The 22,544-nt window shown below is 41.1% G+C and overlaps 1 protein-coding gene across 2 annotated transcripts in view; it reads right to left on the bottom strand.

Annotated features, from left to right (window-relative positions):
* Positions 1–22,544, bottom strand: part of htr2cl1 (5-hydroxytryptamine (serotonin) receptor 2C, G protein-coupled-like 1) — a 128,353-nt gene that overhangs the window by 54,680 nt on the left and 51,129 nt on the right. The window lies entirely within an intron of this gene.

Raw genomic sequence — 22,544 nt, 5'->3', positions numbered from 1 at the left:
TTGCAAAAAACTTGCAATGGTAGCACATCCTAATTAGCAAATTTGGAGACAAAATATGTACGTCATACGGCTGCATAGCTGAAACGCTTCAGCTTGTTTTTGCATGATATCAGCTAGAATAAATCATATGAAAAATGAGTATTTTTTCCCAAAATTTACTAATTAAGAGTTTAACTTTTTGAATCATAATAACAGTGTTGTATATCAGCATCTTTTCTAACATGCCCTGTCTTCTTCTTCTGGTTTGGATTTGGTAAATGGATTTGTCTTGGTGCAAAATCGTAAACAACAGTTGGAAGACAAAATATGAACAAAGATAAAAACAAAACAAAACAAAACAAAACAAAACAAAACAAAACAAAACAGCTATGTAGATCACTTAGAAAGAAAAAAAAAGGCCTACACCATGCAGTTTGTCCAATTATTCACAATAACAACAAAAAGGGATTCAGCCTAAAGTTTAGATCAATCATCATGCAGAAAGCCTAGCGTCCAGGCCCCGCCCACTGCTTTTATCGACTAGTTTCACTGCTGTGAAAAAACTATTCTCTGCCGCCCCATTGAAGTCCATGGACGTTGAGGTTCAACAGGTTTACTGCACAGAAACACTAAGATTGCATCAGTCGACCTGCGATAAGGACCTGATACTGAGAGTTGACGCATTCTAACGGATTTTTAGTCAATGAAATGTAATGAAATGCCTCTGATATCTGGGATAAGTAATTGCAGATGAGTGCAGATGAGTATATTGTGCTATTGTTCTGCAGAGGGAGTGGGTGTGGATCAATGTGGATCTTTAGCAGCAGCAGCACTGTGAGTCAGGTTGTTATTCATGGAGAAATTCTTAGTTGTCATGTTTTGGAGGTTGCTTCGTTAGTTTACTTTAGAAAATGTTCTGACCTCACTCTCTGTCATTATTGATACGTTACAGAAGCGCACTGGATCAGTGTATAAATCACATGTTTAAGCTGCGTTTTGTTTTGGCTGTCAGGCTTAAAACAATCAGGTTGGGTCAAACTGTGAAAAGTGAAGTTTGTTCTGTTTTCTTGTTCCAGCTGTGTGTTTTTTTCTCTCCTCTGGTTTACATTTACCACTCGTTTCCTTCAGCCTCAGAAGAAGCCATTTACCGGCATTCTTTCTCCAGTATGATAAACAGCCTCCGCGGACTGAGGTAATCCATCAGAGTATAAACATGAAGCCTTCGTTTGGTTATTTTGTCCAAGTGTTGGGTTTTATTGTTCCTTCATTATCGCAGTAGTTGGATGTTTTTTTCCTGAGGAGTGTGTCTGTTATTCCACGCTCCACTCACTGTCAATCACCTGACAAAGGAAGAATATTCTGTGAAGGAATAAACCGTCAAATCACATCGTGACAACTCGCCTTCACTAACTGTATTGTCTCCTTTTACAGATTTTAATTTGAGTCCATAAAAAATACATAATGTGCACACATCAGAATAAATAAAAGATGTAAACCTTCATTTTGTAAATGATTACCCTTCTTTAAACAAACTTATTGATTTGACAAACTGTTGCATGACCGCTGCCAGCTGTAAACATCTATTAAATACTACTGTAGATGGACATTGTTCAGTGCTATTAAATCATACTCACAAACATGGTAATAAATAGCTTTAAATTACAACTATGGGTCTGAAACCTGCCAACAAACCCTAAATTAAAGGACACTAATGTAAAAACTTAGCACTTAGCCAGAGTCGCCCCCATACTGAAGCTTTAGTCTTGTCTTTCACTTCTAAACGCTTTGGATGAAAGGCACCAAGTGATGTTAATTCATCCTGTCAGGAACATGGATCACCAACTGTGATGTGCACATCCCAGAAATGAGAACAACTTAGATACTGCTGCTGTGAAGGGCTTGAAAAGGGGTAGCTTTAATCAGAGGTCTTATGGCCGTTTCCCACTACACATCTACAGACTTGGTTTTGGTCGTTATCCATTACAACTGAGTACTTCATAGTTCCTCCTCAACGTGGGTTGGGTCGTCATATCAGGTTTCCGTCTAGCTCTTTTTATCGATCCTCTCATCAGCCACCAAATACACTCGTCTGCACCTCATCGAAGGACAATGGTGTTGTTTTCCACACAGCAGCCATTTAACTTGCGTGAAAGAACAACAACGGTGACTGCACAGGTCAGTGGGCACTGTTGTCGGTGTGTTTTTCAAAATAGTGGGTTTGATTCTTGTGTTGGACATCGTTCTCATGACTCTTTCACTGGCCAATCAGTGGCTGGCAGTCGGTTGACGTTGCACTTTAGTACCAAAAAACGTACCAGATAATATCCCTAGTGGAAAGGCAAAAAAACCAAGAAGAAACAAGTAGAGAGTCGAGTCGAGTCGAGCCAAATAAGCACTAGTGGAAAAGGGCCAATAATGTCTGGTAGTGTGAGTGCAACATCCCTGAGTCAACAGTTGTTAATGCTAATGCTGTTGACTGCTGTGGTATATTGATGTATTGATGAGAAGAAGTGATCACCGCTGACACGTCTCTACTTGCATTCAAAGAAGGAGTTTATTACAAGAAAAGAACAGTGTCAAAAAATGCTGAATCCTGGAGTATATCGGGTGCCAATTTCTCCCTCTTGGTCCAAAGCCCTAACCTTATACGTATATGTTTTCTAACTCCAAAACTCCACCGTCTCCAAACAGAAGGATGTAGCTGACCAGGATGGTCATAAAAACTAAGACAATACTTAACCTGTACATTTTACCCTCTGGCATTTAACCTCTAGGCTAACGTAAACATAGATGGGGCAAACCAAATACAGATGTCCAGGAAAAGTGACTTAACCTCTGACCTAACTGTTTAGCCTTTAGGCCAAACAAAGCATTAGTTCACATTATAACAGGTCATTTTCCTTAGGCAAGAAAAGAACACACCTGGAGAAGAAAGTAAGATAATTCTGAACATAAAAGTAAAGAGTTTCAGCTGGGTAATATACTACACTGCGCTGCAATTGAAAAAGAAAAAATTGCTCCTTCAAAGAAAAAGCAAAGAAACTGAAAGCCGACTTTGTCCTGAGTGCATCCATGTGTGTCCCATATCGCTATAGAAAACTCCACAGGCCTGATTGTATTGACCTCTTAAAAAAAAAAAAAAACAGCATCCACTGTATCGATTCCCTCTCCTGCCTCCCCCAGTCTCTTTCTCCAATCTTTTCTTTCTCTCTCTTTCTTTCTTCAGTTAATTGTTGAAGGCAACAGAGAAGTTGAATGATAGAGTCCAGCTGAGATTCCCCAGGGCCGCTACTTTGGCCCAGTGCTATTATTAGAGGAGGGAACCATCACGAGCAGCCGATATGAGGAGCACCGGGGTCACAGCCACAGCGCTGGACTAAAGGAATCAAGTATATTACTCTGTCACTCTTTGGCTCATCTGCAATGGAGAGGCTCTCAGTATAGATTTTCAAGTGAGAAAGGCATCAGATCTGAGTGGGAGCAGAAGGATTTTCTCCTCATACATGCGAAAAACAACAACAACACGACTGATACAATTTGCTAATTTGCTAATTAGATCCCTTGTTTCCACGACAGCTCGAGCAGCTGTGCTGTCAGGGAATGGGGAGGTGCCGTGAACCAATCAAAAACAGCTCAGCTCTAACAATACCAAACAATAAACAAACAGTGAGTGATTTCCACTGGGCGACACAAGATTTCTGCCTTTAAAAGCCTCGATGCCTTCAGAGCTAAAAAGAAAAGAGCAACACTCAGAGTCTGCAGTGAGAGCAGCGAGAGTAGAAGAAAGCTTTTATTCTTAAATTACCTGAGTTGATTTCATTTCGCTTTTGAAGACGGTGGAAGTCAAAACTAAACGCAGGCCTGCAGCCTCAAAGCTTTATACTTTATAGAAGAAAAAGACTTTTAATTTGTAACGTACAGCTCCCTGTCATCATAGAAATAAAAGAATAAGTTTACACTGAGGTCACAGGAGATGTATAATATATAACCTGCATATGTCAGTACAGCATATGGCTTTCAGGAAACTAAATGAGCAGACCTGTGTTTTTGCATGTTTCATAGAGCAACACAGGTCTGTACACTTCTGCATCTCTGCAGCCTCTTTCTTTCTGTAAAATAAATACATAAAATCAACTTGCAGAGGTTTTTTTTTTTTTTTTTTTACAATTGTTTGTTGGAGTCGTAATCCATCACAATGAGCATGTAAAATCACATTCGCTTTTTCCTCAAGGTTACCTTATCGCTGTGTGCTGCTGCAGCTGAAAGCAGGGGCCAGATTTAAATGTCTGCCACTGCTGTAGTAGGCTACATTCATGTATAATGTTTTTTTTTTTCTAACTTAGCCTTTTAAGTAGTCAAGGCTGACAGACATGTCAAATGTGACATTATATCTTCTAACTTTAAGGACTTCTAGTGAACTTGTGAACTTGTGAACACATGCTGTAGCACACTGTGCGACTTGTACATTTTAAATAAGCAGTCACGCACGACATCTGTCTGGGACACATATTCTCCGATAAGTAAATGGATTTAAGAGAGTTCATGTTCCCTTTTCAATGAATAAGCCTGAGAGCAATAACCACTAAATTCATTATTTAAACCAGAGGGGACTCCGAGGACACGGCAGCAGCAGATGTGATTAGGTTCATATTAGAAATTCCCCTTGCTAGTACACAGGATTCAAATACTCACAGAGGTTGTACAAGTATTTCCGGCCAATTTTAAACCAATAACAGTCTGAATTTGAACTTGCCATAGTGCGAATTACAGGAGGGTTTGGGGGGGTTTGACCCCCCTACTTACGACTGCGACCCCCCTAAAAGAGGTACAAATAACAGATAGGGGGGGTTGAAACATTTATCTTTCTTATTAGTAATCATAAATACTACAATATACAGTAGCCTATTTCCATAGTCATGCCAGGAAGATGCTTGTAGTAAAATTTCAAACACCCCTAGTGGACTAAACCATTTCATTGCCTGAATCTGCGTGTGTCACTATGAACCCGAGATACCGGGACTGAGTCCAGGTGTTTCATTCCTGTGTGGAGTTTAACATGTGAACCTGTGAACCAGAAAGAAAACCTGAGCCAGAATCTGAACCAGAATCTGGACCTAAATCAGAACCTGAACCAGAACCAGAACCGGGGACTGAGGCCAGGTGTTTCGTTCCTGTGTGGAGTTTAACATGTGAACACGAGATACCGGGAATGAGTCCAGGTGCGCTGTGTAAAATGTTGACCCCCCCCAATTGTTATTGTATAATTCACACTCTGGAACTTGCCCCCTAAAAGAAGAAGACAGTTTGACAGCCAATTAACAATTATACATCTTGTTTTTGTATATACAACATTTAAGTGAAAGCTGGTGAAAATACTAAAAAAGGAACAAATTCCCAAAGATACCTTCGCCAAGTCTAAAATCCTTTTGTGGGATCAAGCTGGAAAACTTCGGTAACCCCCAAGTTTCCAATCAAAGATGGCTGCTCAACAGTGAAAAATGTTTTCCTTGTTTTTGTATCATTAAATATGATCATATAGTGATAGTACTGTATTGCGCAGCTTCTACCTTAATTGAAGACATGTGGTTATGTTGCTTTCATGCACTAACTCTCACATAGTGTGTTGCTATCGACTGGTATTAGCTAACAATGCGGACAACAACAATAGCTAACTAAACTCGTAACTATAACACAGTTGACTTGCCTTTCAAACGTCCGACATAAATGAAACGCAGAATTTGACACGGGGGTGCACTCAGCTAAATGCTAATTAGAGGCTAACCTGCTAATGGTAACAATGCTGATGTGTTCGGTGGTATAACAGTGACCCCATTTGTTTTGGTAGCATTAGGACAGTAGCACTAAACACAAGGCACAAAATGTCTTTCAGTAGATCATAAACCAAAAAATATTGGCTGCTAACGACTTTGACCTGACTGTGACACAGGATGTGAAGTCATCAAATTGATCGGGGTTCATCCTCTGGGAGACATGAACCACATCTCAGCTAACAAGAGATGAACTGAATCCAATCAATAACTGAAACTGTATTTCAGATATTTCACATATCATTCAAACCAGCTCTTCAATCAGCCCTTAACTACACACACAACATCAGCAGAGTGTGAGGCGTTCAGGTAGTAAAACCACTGCGGCATTACAGCGTCGTGTTTGTGCATAATTACATCTCTCGGTAACATCTCCGTGACAACAGGGGCCATTAAATCAACAATATTGTCATCTCAAGGAGCTTAGAGCAACTAGGAGGATTATTGTCCTGAAAAAGCATCACACACACACACACACATGAAATGAGAGAAAGACCGACCAAAAACACAAAAGAAAGATGAAGAGATGAAGAGAAAGAGACTGTGGGTAATGATAGGCTGCAGCATCAGATGGTAGGGAAGATAGATCCAAGCTGAGAGCAGACAGAGGAGAGGAGATGGAGAAAGTGAGAGGTTGAAAAACAGATGGGACCCCCCCAACACACACTCACAAAAGCATGCCTTACTCTGCTTGCTTGCTTGCTTGAAGCCTTCATATGTTTTCAGCGATTTCATACTTCATCAATAAAATAGATTTCACACAAGCCTCCAGTATAATATATTATGTATATAATAACCATACACATAGTACACACACACATAGGCCTACATAATTCCTCTGAAGTAGCTTCCTGCTGATTGCTCCCTCGCTCTTCAAGGACCTCTTCTCTTTAAAGATGCTGTTTAAATCATCGATGCATGATCAATAGATTCCATACTCAAGGGCAAAACACTAATGCACACACACCTACACACATACACACACTTAACGGCTTCACTGACGATCAATACCAACCTCCCAGTTAACCTCAGCATTTCCTGTCAAAGGCTGAAATGCTGAAATGAAAAAAAGAAGAGGGGGTTTTAGCTTCACCAGCAAATTTTAATTATGTTTAACGAATCAATGCTGGACACTTTGTCCAGTTAACATCAAAATGCTGAGTCGGGATTCAAACCTTCTGTCGAGATAAGACGTTGCCGTAAACTTATCCCACTTCAATTCAGACAAACTAATCAACTCCCAGCGGCGCAAACTCTTCTCTTTCTCTGAAAAGGCTATAGTGTCATGATTTAAGGAAACGATGACTCAGCAGAAAAATCCCTCCAGGTTTTTTTTTTCTTTTTCTTTTTTACAACAACATAAAAATGATGCACTTAAGGTAATCTAAAGAAAGGGCTTCATTAGCGGCCGAGTGCGGCCCTGCAGCTAACGACCTGCCACTAGTTGGGTTTCCATCCACCTTTTCTTATGCGCATTTTGTGAAAATGCGCATAAATACTTGAATGGAAACGCCAGAAATTCGAATAAAGGCAGTAAATGCGCATAAAAGTTTATACGCTTGGAGGGGGTGGATTTGTCAGCGTATCGAATAAAGGAAATGCGAGTTTTTGTGATGGAAACAGATTATGCGAATTGAGGCAGAGTTTGTGGGTGAAGCTGCTGGACTTCACCCAGCGACGCCCCGGTCTCCCAGCTCTCGTCTCTGCACCCCGCGACACAAACGCGCTCCGTAACTCGTAATCTTTTGTTTATGACGGTTAAGACTACACAAACACACGCCGTAACATCGTTATGTAACTTATTGATTTTTCACCAGCTTCGTATGTAAACAGATGCACATGGAGGAGAGGAGCATAACCAAAACAGCGGAAAAGCGAGCGGACTGTCACAGTTCCCTACTGTCTTTCTGTGTAAATATCTCATGTTACAACATGAAAACCTGCAGCTTATATTCAAGTGCGGCCTATATATGTATTTTCTTTTAAAATGAAGCTGGTGCGGATTATACAGGTGCGTCTATAGTCCGGAAAGTACGTAAATTGTCCATGATGTTGAGTGTCAGCTGAGTGTCAACTGTTGGATACAGTCACACTCTCTTATGACGTAATCTCACGGTGCACTCCTCCTAATCGCAAAACAATACTGAATGGAAATGGGCATAAATTCGCTTTGCTTTTTGCGCATTTTCACAAAATCCGCTTTTAAATTCGATACGACTTGGATGGAAACCCAGCTACTGTCTGTGCCAGCAAGAGCGATTACTTTCATATAGTTTTAAAGTGTTTGGCCATGGCGTCACAGAAAAGAGTCCATTACTGACGATAACAGCTCCTCTCAATGAAGTCCTGCTGAGTCAACAGTCATTTAGACCCACAGCTTGGTTGTTACAATGAGACATCCACTTCTTACTTGACTCTTTACATGGGAATTATTATGAATATTGTTATTTTTATTTCCCTAATAAAAGTTAAAGAAAGCGATGTTACGTGTGACATATAAAACCAACCCTCTCATTATGTTTGTGTAAACAATAGGAAAAATGGTATAAATGTCAACTATTTAAATATTCAGAAAATACTTTTTATTTCATTCTTTTTTAATGTGTCTGTTTTATTCTCACATATTAAAGACAATCAATGTTTTAATGTAACTTATTAGGCTTGCTGTTTTAATTACTCAATTTTTTCCCATTGATGCACAGCAATTTATAACTTTTAAGTGCTATATCAATACAGTTTATTATTATCATATTTATATTTTATTACATTTCCAATGTTCCCACTGTATGACTAATAAAACCATTTTCTATCTTCCTGGGATGAACATATACTTATGCAAGAAATATCTATGTAAGGAAACATATTTGTATGGATTTAGATCACTATGTGAAATTGTTCCCAGTTGTAATATGTTTAATTAATATACTGTTATTTTACACATATATTTAAGTATAGAAATTCAGATCAGTCCACGTTGCAGACTGAACTTCCACATATTGATGTTGGACTGAGTATTAATGTGAATCCAACATGGAGGAAGTCAATGAGGCGTTGAGATGATCATTTTTATAACCAACCACACCACTGTAACTGTTCCCTCGGGGCTCAGCGTCCTGTGTATCACTTTGTTCCCCTGGGAGATAGAGATCGATGTTTCACTGTGTGTGTGTGTGTGTCCGGTCAATACACACATAAGTTAACCTATTCATCATATTGGATTATACATAATAGCTTTGGCTCAGCTCCATGTAATTCTATGGAGGTTGTATTGAGGACACACACATATGTGTTCCTGTGATATCAATATTACAGTGATATCTAATCATAAAGAGAACATTAAAAACATCTGAGGCACAAAAGGTGATGATGAAACAATAAAAGTTCTCTGCTTCTTCTTTTACTACAAAAGTGGAGGCATCAAAACATCAATGGATCAGTAGATACAATATTTCTTTAACCACACACACACGTCACGACTCTATTGTTGTTTCGTGGTGCTTGTTTTGTGCAAGATTACAAAAGATAAAGTGACATAACGTTTCATAATGCAACACAACATACCTTATCGCAGGGCAAGGTAGGATTAACAAAAACACAATGTAAAGTTATGTAATCTACCATAATGCAATGTAACATAACCTTACATAACCTAATGTACCACAATGCAATGTAACATGACGTAGCGTATCCTCAGGTCCAGCTGTCTCTTTCTCCTATGTGATACATTAGCAACGCCTTCAGGGAAGTTCTTCTAATTAAGCACAAACGCTCACTTGGATAAACTGACATGTGTTTAGTGTGTTTAGTGTTCAAAGGTCAAAGTCACAGTGACCTCTCAAGTCAGTTTTTTTTAGCCGTACTTAACCACAACATACAAATGTCACACAGATGTCGAATAGATTAAAAATCAAGTGATCATTTTTTATCTAAATGGTTTAAAAGCAATAACAATAATACAATTCAACGATAATTTTTCTTCACATTGGTGTTTTTGGTAGATTTATTCCTTTAAACCTTGTCAAATGATTTACAACTCTGTCAGTGCAGCAACTGCTGAGTTTACGCTTGTTAAATCAGAAACAAACTGGTGTCTATAAACATTTCAAATCTCTCTTGTTGTGGATTTATGTACAGCATTACGTAGTCACACACGACTCACCAGTGTGTTTCACTGCAGCAACACAGTGACAGTGATTTATGAGAAATTAGACATAAGAGATGTGAAAATGTTGTTCATTACAAGTCTGAACCAGTGTGTTTTATTTCACATTGACATGCAGCACGAGTGAGATGGACATTTCATTTCATGTCAGCCCATTATTCTCTCTTTCTCTCCCTCTCCTCTTTGTCATGGGCTGTTTCTTTTCCTGCCTCCACCTCTATCTCTTCTCCACCTCCACCCTGCTTACCGTCTCTATCTCCCTCTGCATGATTTCTCAATTAAAAACCAGGATGACCCATGTAATTGCCTCCAGTGTCTGAGTCCTAATGAAAAAAACACATCACATTAGTGGTGAGATGCCACATGTGCGTATTTGTGTGTGTCTGCATGTCAAGCTGCCATGCCTCCACCAAAGCAGATAATATTGTCTGTCAGACCTGCTTGTTACACCCTTTTAACCAGCATCACTGTGCGTGTGTGTGTGTGCCAACCTGCTGGAGCCTTGACCAATGCTGATAATATTCTCTCAGACCCTCGTTCCACTCTTTTAACTCGACCGCATGTGTGTTTGTGTGTGAGTGTGAGTCAAATTGCAGTCGTAAACACGCGTAAATCTGTGTTTGCGGTGCCTGTGTGAGTCAGTTGATGACAGCGGTGAGGGCAGTCAAGCATACTACATGCTGGTGTACACATGTGAGAGAGAGAGAGAGATGAAAGAGGAGTGGGCAGGAGGAAAGACTACACATGTATAAAAGAGGAAAAGAGCAGGAGAAGAAATCGAGGAAAGCTGCAAACAAACAACTCTACAACCATGAATGTCAAATTTCCTGCTCAGACAGTGGATGTTGGAATTTGATAATAAACTAGAGTGATTTAATATGCTACGGAACCAGATGGATGGACTAATGCGGAAAGACAAATAGGCGACACACATAAAAGCAACACCTACTGTAAGCTTCAACAACTGCAGTTCTTCAAATGGCCACTAGAGGTAGAAATAAACATTTACAGCCTGGTACAAAAAAAACGCCCTTTGTCTATAGAGCTAATTTCAACCTTGATTTTAATAAATAAAAAAAATGATGCATAACTGAAGGTGTATAACATTAAGTGACAGGTCGGTGAGCGCACGTCCTACGTCTTTGCTAATTTTAAGGATTAGCTGCCAAGATGGCGACAGTGAAGCAGCTCGCTCCGAGCTTCAAAACAACTCCTTAAAAGCAACATCAGTGAGGCTACAGTACAGAACGTCGATCTTTATACAAGTCTGTGACAGAAACTCATCTCACTGTTGACCGACCTTCATTTCATTTACACAACCACAGGAACTCAGGAGAAACATGAAAAGGGACCTTTCTCCTTCAATGTCGCATCGATTTAATCTCTTGGTCGTCAAAGCTGAACTCGGTTTCCAAAGAGATGAGAGTTGAGCTGCAGTCCAGTTAAACTTTAATGGTACTTAAGGGGACATTGCACCACTGCAGCAACAGGTGTATAGGAGCCTGAGAGGAAACCGTAGCACTGTAGCTAATGAAGTAAAAAACGACAGAGCAGTCAGGGTCAGAGAGAGAAAGAGGAGAGGAAAGAGGAGAGGAGGATGAAAGCAACCGAGAGACATTAATGGAAGGTCACGTAAGAAAATACGACATAAATCCCAGAAATGAAAGAAAAACTCAGTGTCTGCAGTGAGTTATTGGTCCAGACCAGTAGATCGCTCATCCTCCACTTCGGAGTTTATCGGCTCAGTTTTTCCACTCATCCTCCTTTTCCACTAAAACCATTCATTTCTTTCTTTTCTTCAATCCCCCTTTGGCGACTTGGGCGTTTCTCTCCTCCTTCTCTTTCAGCTTCACTCGCTTGCTTTTGTCCCCCCCAGGGGTCACAGAAGGAAATTAATTCTCTCTCCTGGCCTTTGCTCCTTCAACCGTAGCTCGCAGCACCTCCTCATCCATCTCCTTCTCTGTATGGATGTATAATATCTATCTATTAGCCCGGTCTGGTCTCTCTTTCCCTCTTTCTTTTTACTCCCCTCTTTATCATTGGAGGAAAGTTAAGAGTCTCAAAAACATCTTCAAATCCCTTCTGTCTTCTTCACCCTCCTGTTGTCCTTCTGGGTCAAATTGACCCAATCTGTTCCCTTCCTCCATCCTTCCTTCTTTCCACAATCCCTTTTCCCTTCCTTCTTTCCCTTCTTCCTTCCTTCCTTGAACAAATCTATTACCTCCCTCCATCTTTCCTTCCTTCCTTCTTTCTTCCTTCCTTGAACAAATCTGTTACCTTCCTCCATCTTTCCTTCTTTCCACAATCCCTTTTCCCTTCCTTCTTTCCCTTCTTCCTATATTCTTCTTTCTTCCTTCAACAAATCTGTTAACTCCATCCTTTCTTTCCTTCCTTTTCCCTTCCTTCCTTCTTTCTTCCTTCTTCTTCCTTCCTTGAACGAATCTGTTCCCTTCCTCCATCTTTCCTTCTTTCCACACCCTTTTCCCTTTCTTCTTTCCCCCTTCCTTGAACAAATCTGTTCCCTCCCTCCATCTTTCTTTCCTTCCTTTTTCCCTTCCTTCTTTCCACAATCCTTTTTCCACTCCCTCCCTTCCTTCCCTTTGTCCTTACTTCTTCCTTCCTTTTTGACCCAATCGACCCAATCTGTTCCCTCCCTCCTTCTATATTTCATTCATTTTTCCCTTCCTTCTTTCCTCCCATCTTTCCCTTTGTCCTTCCTTTCTTCCTTACTTCTTTCCCTTCATCCTTCCTTGACTCAGGAGGACAACATGGGGTTAACACCTCCCCCCCTTTCCAGCCCTTCATCTGTTCATCCCTTTTTTATTTGTGTGTCACTTCATCTAACACCCGACACCTCTAAATCTCTCTGCTCCCATTCTTCCATTTCTAATATCTGTCACTTTCCTTCCCTTAATCTACCGGTGTACCTACACACTCGTCTGACGGGCTCTCCCTCCCTCCGTCTGGTCCATCCACTCCTCCGTCTTCCTGTGAATCCCTCTATCTCCTTTGTGCCTTCAATTGCCCTGTCATCTCTCCGCAGCATTGCCCGTGCTCTGCTGTTTATCACCGCCGCCTCCTCCCTCTGCTTTTCCCGACTGTAACAATCTGCAAACCGCAACATAAAAATGCATTCAGTGCTTATATCTAGATTTCTTATCTCATCTTATCATCAATTCATAATAAAGTCATGACATGTAGTTTCATATCTCTTCTATGAAAGGCGTCCGTGTAAATGAACAAGCCCAACGCTACATAAACAAACTGAACTTGTCCATCTCAATTTCCTCTCAACTCAACCATCGTGTCCGTTCCTCGATGATCATGAGTCAAAACAGTCTGGAGGGTTTTGGTGAATAATTCAGAGGCTGTTTTATCAGCTGCTCAAACGCATCCTGGCGTAAAAAGGGGGAAAGGTTCAAATTCGACTGACATTTTTGTGATGACGACGAAAAATGATCAAAACCTTCTCTGTAGGTTTCTCTGACCTTAATGAGCAGCCTGTGCTTCTAAAGTGAGACAACTTCTCTTCTTCAAATAGTTCACCTTGAGTGATCTCAACATGCCTGACGGGTTTTATTTTAACGAAAATGCTTCTGGCTCAATCCAAACAGAACTTGATCTTTAGTTTGGCAGATTAGTGACTAAATTTGTTGGAACTTACTTTTGTGTACGTCATCATCTGCTTAATAGCGCACCGATATCAGAGAGGTGGTAAAAAAAGCTCAACTAATTAGTCATTTTTGGCCTCAATATCACTTGAAGAGGAACTATGCAAGTTTTTCACCTTAATTGAACAGCTACGGAGTAATTGTGATGGTTAAATGACTTGTCTGCCTTCCACCTAGCGTCTCTTGGCTGAAAACCAACCTTACAAGATCAGCGTCTCCGAGCCGGTGTCCCAGATCTCGTCTTGTGAGAAAAATGGACTGCTTTACGGCACTACGACACGAACACGCCCGGTAATCTGTAATATCTTGTTAACGTAACCATGGATTGCCTTCTCACCGGCTTCGTTGAAAACAAATGCACATGGCCGGGGAGGAGGGTTAGTGGTGAGTTTTTACGACAGTGGAAATATGCACTCTGAAACTCTTGAGGGAGCTACGTAAAGAAAAAAGGGACCAAAATGGCGGAAAAGCGACCAGACTTGAATAGTTCCCCTTCAAGAGACAATAAATATTCAGTTTAATATTTCAACATGTTCCAGTGATATTTACCAACAGGTTTTTTGGTCCCTAAAGGATCCAGGAAAATCTTATAATCTACAGATTCACACACAGGAATTAAGGGAATGCTTTGTGAACATGTTCAGTCTAAATGTGTGTGTATGTTAACAGCATCTTTGTTACTATGCAGCATCAGCAGCTGCATCTTTGCAAAGTGTAAACTTTTAATTTGGTGGCACTGGGAGGTGGATGAGATTACAAACCAACACACACACACACACACACACACACCGAGTTTAGTTAGCGTTAATCAGAATCAAAGTGAAGTAACAGAAGGGGAGAAGACGCCTGAAGAGACGGGATGAGAGGCGAGGATGAAAAGGACGTGTGGAGGGGGACGGAGATGAAGGGAGGAGGAGGAGGAGGAAGACGAGTGTGACCGATGTTTGGTAAAGGACGCGGAAAAATTAAGACACATGAGTGATCAAAGTTCAACACTTTACGTAAAAAAAATAATCTGCTTTTTTAAAAGTGTATGATGAGAGCCACAAGGACATGTGTGCGTGTGTGCGTTCGATTCCCATTAATCTCCTCCCCACCGCTTCACTCATGTCTGAAGAAGCCGTGTGAGACTGCTGATTTCTGATAAAGGAGAAATTACACTGTCAGAAATTACCAGTGCGAAAATGATGCGGGTGTGTGTGTGTCCACCTCCTGTGTGTGTGTGTGTGTGTTTGAGTGCTTGTGCTTGAAGACAGAGGGTTTTCTTCCACTGGCATATGTCTGTGTTTGTTTGTGCGTATATACTTTTGTGTGTGTCTGAGTGTTTTTATTTTTCCGTATCCCTCCTCCAGGGAGACCCCACGCACCGTCTGTCTCCGACTGATTCCGGATGCACCGCCGCAGAGAGAGAGAGAGACGGAGGGAAGCGATGGCGAGAGGAGAGGATGGATGGAAGGAAGGAAGGAAGAGATGGAGATGGAGAGAAAATATTCATGAGGAACAAATGAAAAGAGGGTGTTTATGCTGAGAGGAATTTAATTTCCATTCAGCTGCCTAAACAGATGTCTCCATCCTCCTTACAACTACCTCAGATGCAGCAATTTCACCTCCCGCTGTCACCTGCACTTCCAAAAAAATATGGCTTTATGCAGCCATTTTATGAGAGCGAGAGAGTTTTGTTTTCAAACTCTTTTGGTCTCTGTGGGAAAAATAAAAAATAAAGCAGAGGTGAAGAGGAGAGGAGGTGTAGGAGGCCGGAGGAGGATGAGGTGAGGGAGAGGGAGAGGAGGAGGAGGAGAGGGAGAGGGGAGGTGTTCCTCCATCCTGTTTGTTTTTCATTAGGGGATTTAAATCTAATGAGAGTCAGCGAGCGAGACAAGAGGGAGACAGGAGGAAGAGATAGAGCCCACACACACTCAGAGAGAGAGAGAGAGAGAGACAGGAAGAGAAGGAGAATCATGAAACGACACAAAGAGGAGACAGAAAAAAAATGATGAAGACAGATTTAAATAAACAAAACAAAGAGGAAACAGGAGAGATAACATGCAGCGACGGACGGAGACATAATTATGAGAGTCCCAGGATTACTGGTGCTGCATACCAATCTAACAGGGTGTGTGTGTGTGTGTGTGTGTGTGTGGTCGGACAGACAGAAGCTGTGTGTGTGTGTGTGCGCTACAGTCGGTTGAGTCTCCACATTGTTTCTGCCTCGTCTACATTTCCATAACAGCGCCTCTAATTAATCTGCACGTCGGGCTCTGTTGTGTTCCTGTGTGTGTGTGTGTTTGTACGTGAGACCAAATGTCAGAGTTAACGCAGAGGCCGATGATCGCCCCGAACAGAAATGGATGTGAGCCACTTCATGAGTCACACAGGTCAACGATAAGAAGAACGTGATTCACTTTAAAAAAAAACAAAAATGTTACTAAAGAGGCTTGATCGGGCACGGGGGCAAATGATTCCTCAAAGGACCGGTGTGGCTGCAGGTTGTTGTTTCGCCCAGGCAAATTCAATACAGGACTGTTTAGGCTGTAAAAATGTCCTAAATGATGTCGTTTTGAGTAAACTCTAGACTATATCCCTTCAGGACACTTGGATTGCAGCGGACGAGCAGTGTGGAGGAAGATTACAAGGGTTTTGTGTAGTTTTATGGACCTTTTTGTGTGGGGCGCTATCGACTCTCATATAAGAATTTCATTTTTTGGTGAACTATTCCTTTAAATGTCAACAAATTCAACAGTCTCATTGTCAACAGATGTAATGGAAACCATCCGAAACCATCAAAGAATTGATCCTACATATAAAGAAGTCAGAGGTACCGGGATCATAATCCCAACAGCTCCATCTTTGTAAATGTATGTAGTTCTATATGAATCAATGCAGTTTTTGTTATTGGTTTGTCTCCTGTCCCATCTGCTCTGACTGTGGGAGGACTGAGGACAGGATTGTGTTGATTGATGATAATGATCAAAATCCTCAACATAATTGCTGACTGAATTGATGTCTTTGCAAATTTCAAAAGATATTTGACTAATTTTCTCATTAAAATGTGATATACTAACATTAATATATGAGAAGCCTATAGGGAGATACTGTATGATGCAGGCTTATTAGACTCAATCTCAGCTTCATATGAATCTATTATTAATAAATGACCTTATTCTATACAGTATATGGCCTCTTTATAACAGGATGGGAGAGGTGTGAAAATCCACTCTTGTGTCACCCTCCAGACTTTTTTCATAATTTACTGAGAATAAGAAGAATACAGAAAATAATAATGGGCGCAGAGTAAGTACTTTATCATGACGATTGCTGTACTGTATTCAGTTTGCACCGAGCCAAGACTGTGTGTCTCAAGGGCAACTGTCCAGAGTATTACACTGGTATTTTAATAACAGGTCTGTGTGCTGACAGCTATAGTCCTGATAAGAACATCATTCAGCTGTGTGCAGAGGACGCAAGAGAGAAAAATGTCCCGATACAAAAGCAGCAGCCTGATTATTAAGTTGGTATTCACAGAGATTTGAGTCTAATTTTGTCGAGCGCCTGGTCTTCAGGTGTTTGTTTGGTTGATCTAATAAAGCGACTGGAGCGTTCGCCCACCACTGCTAGCTGCTTACCGAGCTACACTTTGCCAATGGATTGAACAAACACGAGCCCGACCTCAGGCTGAATAAATCAAACGAACCGCGATGGGCAAAGCTTCTTTTGATTGTACGAGCACGTAAATTAAAAATTGTTCAGATTAATTACATTGGCAGCGTCTGCGACTGCATTAAACAGCCGTAAATGACTTTTAAAAAGCCCGGACGGTCAAATGACTCAAGCAAAAGTTTGACTAAAGCATATTCTCCATTTAAATAAAGGCTTCGGCTCAGTGGTTGGTACATTGGGTGTTTGCTCATCAAAAGGAGATAAAAGGATTTGTTCAACTGAGAGAAACAAATCCGGGCATTATCAGCCTGAATGAGAATTGATCCGTCTGTTTATAAGAATCCACAGTTTCTTCAAACTCTGATCTTGCCACGTTTGGCTCGGTTGGATCTAAGATTTTTGATTGATTGGTTCAAAGCCTGGACTTCTTTTTCTTTTTCTTTTACTTTTATGAGTTCTTCTTGTTTCTTGTACAGCTGGATCAGTGGAGCCTGTCCTCTTCCTTTCCCACACCCTTCATTTTATTTATCTCTCCCTCGACGTCCTCGACGAAAAAAAAAGATTGAGATGAAGAGACGGAGCCGGAGGTGAGAGGATGGGAAATGTTTTTCTTGGACGTTTGACTCCTCAGACAGGAGTTTATAACACAAAGAAAGAGCCGGGGTCAGAATTTAATTTCCCATCGGACCGGCCGTGGTGGAAACTAACATGGACTCAGGCTGTTGTAAAGGTGGGCGACATCAGCCAGGAACTGACACCTGCAGTGGTGAAACTACAAAGTGAAGAGCTGAATTGGAGTTGAATTCTGCACTTGGCAGCAGTGAGTCGACGACTGAAGGATAAAGGAAAGCTGTTCAGGAGAAACAGAAACTAGGGGGCGCTACTGGGCTACAAAGATCTACAGTATGCTGTTATTATGAGGTTTCCAGTCACAAAATGTGGAATTTGAATCGTGTCGACACAAAAAAAATGTTTGAAAGATTCAATTCAAATGTGTCACAGTTGTAAAAACAGAGAAAAACTCCAAGGCACTCTCTTTAAATCAATAAAATGCCTTTATTTATATGGCATTGTCACAATGGCATATTAAAAATAACTCAGATGCGTTTCAGCATCAAACTTTCATCAGGGAGTCAAACTGTCTGCAGTTGTGTTTTATTCACAAACGCAACAACAAATCGTTTTGAATACTCTATTGATCTAATCTGTGACTTAGCCGACCTCCTCTCCATGGGAACAGAAGCTGAGTCTGGTGAGTATTTACTTAATATGACAGTTTCTATGTTAAGTATCAATGCAGATTACGTTTAAAGACACATTTGAATAGGGAAACACACTTTTTAAAATAATTCACTGGAAACAAGCTCTAAGTTTCAACTATGAATATACTCTTTATCAAAATGTACTGGGTATTTAATTAGTTTTATTTTATAATTGAATATGTGGGATTCTTTTATTCTTAACTTTATTATAATTATATGTTTTGAATGTAACAAAATGACTAAATATTTCTGATTCCAATTCTGGTTTCGCTCTGAAAGGCTCAAACTTTTGCGTCATAAATGTGAGGATGTTTTATAGACGTTCAATCATCATAAAAGGTAAAAATGAATGGTATTGGAGCGTGCAACTTGTTTATGGTTCTGGTGCTAATGAAGTCTCATGGATGTTGGTGCTGGTGTGTTTAATGTAGTGAATCCTCCTGTGTAGAAACACTGACCGCCGCCTGTTGAAGAGGTGACTGCGCTGCACATTTATACACCCAACAACTCATCCAGATGTGCTAAATGGAGCGTGGGCCGGACCGGTGCAGGAGTATTTCCACAACCAGAGAGTCGGCCCTCTCTGAATACATGAATAAATTGGCTGCATGTATGTGTGCGTGCATGTGTGCATGTGTGTGTTAGAGAAAGAGGGAGAGTGATTGTGTCTTTGGGCCACAAATCCATATTTGCATGTGTGTTTTTATGCGAGTGTGTATCTATCTGATGTGCGTTTTTATGTGTATGTGCATGCCTGTAGGCGGTGAGTGTGTGGGCGAGGGGGATGTGCGTGCATGTGTGTGAGTAGTGTGCGCGCGTGTGTGCTTGTGCTCATTACACAAGGCCAAGTCTGGACTTGCCCCCAGCGAAAATGACTAAGTGAGTGAGTGAGTCCCCAACCTGTTTTCTCCTCTCTCTCCTTTTTTTCGCTTTATTTCTTCCTGCCTCTGTTTGTGTGCGACATGAAAACACCAGATGAGGGTTCATTTCAGGTCTTTTAAAAATCTGAATATTTTTTTACTTTTTTAATGTCAGGTGGATTAAATCTGCTCCTGTATTTGGATGAGGTGAGAAATTGTGAACTAACTGTTTGTATCAATGGAAAAAAGAAACTTTAGGATGGCCTCAGCTTGTATAAAACCAACCATATGTGAAACAGACACTGACTTTCTCTGTTATCCATCAGTATAACAGTCGTCATAAAGAATACACTGATAGATATGAAACCAGCCCGGCTGTCTCATTAGCTGCTCCTCTCGCTAAATGTGCTGGTTCAAAGACAGCTGCTTCCTACCACACCATCCCACATGCACTTCCAGCCTTCCCCAGCCTTTATCATCAGTCCTAATATCATCAGCGGTGGCAATACATTACCACTCCTACATGATTCAGAGCCTTTTGTAAATCCCCCACGCAACTGTTTTGTACCCACGACCTGGGCAGAAAGACTTTTCGATCTCATGAAGTGTTTCTACTTTGATGCGATGTCGGGCTCCCGCAAGGTTTTACATTTAGAGATGTTCCTGCTGTGAGCTGTTGAGTAACCCCACTAGAGCATGACATTGTCTACTCTGCAGGTTTTTAAAGTTCCTTCACTTGTACAGAAACAGTTCTTTAAGTTTAGAGGCTGCAGGTTGGTTGGTCATTTTTTTTAAGTGTTCAATTCGTCATAATAGACAAGCTAACTGGCTTACCATTAGGAAAAGGTGTGATATTGTCTTGAAAGTCTAAAGCCCACAGAAGGTGTATATGCTCCCAAATATCACATCTTCTCTAAAGCATGTTGGTGATTTAAAGTTAGGCTAGAGATGTGCTGGTATCTCATTAAACCAAATGAGCCTGTGTTTATCACTTTGATTGATGAACAATATGAAAAGAAGAAAGGCTTACGTAACTGTTAGCATTACTGTCTTCTCTCTGTACTAAACTCTTATAGGTTAGAGTCTGATTTAGTGGGTTCATTTTGCTAAGCAACTTAACTAAATGGGATTCACATTGTTTTATTCTAAGCTCAGACTGAGGAGAAGGTGCTATAAGTTATTGCAGTGACAGAAAACAGACATTATATTATATTATATTATATTATACTATATCATATTCTATTATATAGTATTTTATTATATTATTTGTCATACTCATCTCTCTATAGCCTGCAGGCATGGCATCATTCATCAGGTCATAAACCACTGTTGGTCTCTTGGTCTTTCTGAAATGGCTTGGTGGCAAGTGCTTGATGATGAGCTTTTAAGAAGAAAAAGATCTGACAATTGTTTAATTCCATTAATAGATATGAGAAATAAAGTTTTTTTTATAGTTTGTTTGCTTTTGTGAACATTTGGTTTAGTATTGGCACCAAAGTCTACTCTGGTATGATAGTTTAGGAAACCCTTCTCTTGAAGTTATGTGCAACTTTCTGTGCTGACATTCTGTTTGTCTGCAGTGTTTTTATCTATAAAGTGAGGAAAGAAACAAAGTCTGCTTTAAAGTTGTGTTGATTCCCAGTCGGTGAAACGCCAACTTTATGAGGCAAAACACAAAAGGTGTGAAAAAATGTGAAAGTCTTTTGGCTGGTCTGGGTTTATGAGGCAGTTTCCATCATATCTGTGTGAGCTCAGTTACATGAAGTCACGTCTGCGGTTCTTCTAAACGCTTCTTTCTCACTCAGCCTCCCCTCCAGCTCTTATCCTCTGTGCCCTCCCCTCCATATTTAATGTCTCTTTCTTGCATACACAACATTACAGCAGGACCTGCCAGAGACCAGCAACTGTCTGGAACAGGCCACAGGTCTCCAATCTGCCTCCCCGGTGCCACTGCTGTGCCTATTAGCCCCAAGCTAATTACCTAGTGGCGCTCCCCGCGGGATTGGCTAGTCCCACACACTAAGCTAATTAACATGTGCCTTGTTTAATGGGCAGGGGCGGCCGTGCGAGTAGAACGAAGGACTGCAGACTTGGAAACGGAGGTGGATTTAGAAGAAGAGGGGAAAAAAACAGGGAATGAGAGGATGCAGCAGCCAGCGAGGTGAAACAGTCGCTGTCAATGGAGTTGGGGGGAAAACGCTACATTAGCATTTGTGCTAATTGGAAAAGGAAACACAGAGCAAAACAGGGAGTTTTTCGTTTCTGTTTTTCTTTTTCCCTCTTAAATGTGACATCAAACAAAGGCTTGTGGATTAGCTGACAGCCTTTTGTAGCCGTTAGCATTAATAACCCAGTGGGACAAGGCACCAAATTGGTCACGTAATTTGAGTTTATGCTACATTGGATATTTTGTCATTAGCACCAGCACAACCAGAGCTCTCTCTCTCTCTCTCTCTGTGTGTGTGTGTGTGTCTTGTCATCTGTGCTGCATTAAACTGAGATCTTACACGGGTCATTATGCTGCCGCAGCTACATGGTGCCACTACGGTGCTGTGGCAGATAGATAATAAGCAGCAGCACAGATACCCCTCAGCTCTGTGTGCATTATTGCCACGGAGGAGCAAGGAGCTGTCACAGACACACCGCCCACTGAAAATATAAGCCAGACTGCGGGCGGAGAGAGGGACACTGTGGCGACCTGCAGACAAAAGTAAGAGCTACTTTGATTCACGGGGAGAAGCCATTTGAAGTAGGTGATGCAGTGTGGTCAGTCAATATGGCAAATCTAAAGGGTGCGCCAGTGTAATTGTAGGGTGTGTTTGTACTGTATGTGTGCTGATGGAATGTGAAAAAAAAAACACTTCTTTGTGCGGCTCGTCCTTGGCAGGTTGTCTATATGCATCTCAACCTCCACATTGCAGGCGCTGTGTGAGGTACACACAGATATACACACAGCATGCACAATGAGGAGGCCTGGACACACCGATTTGTCCACCGCAGTGAGAAAATTAGATCGAACCGCTGGTAAACGAAGCAAAAAAACACAAAAAAAGGAGCAGTGTAGCAGCCTATACTTCTGGTGCTGGAGCTCGTCTCACTGCAGGGTTTGTTCTGATGATTGCTGC

This window comes from Trachurus japonicus, chromosome 18 (genome assembly GCF_045865225.1).
Source record: "Trachurus japonicus isolate A0001 chromosome 18, Traja_1.0".
NCBI lineage: Eukaryota > Metazoa > Chordata > Actinopteri > Carangiformes > Carangidae > Trachurus > Trachurus japonicus.
This window is presented reverse-complemented; position numbering and strand designations above follow the sequence as displayed.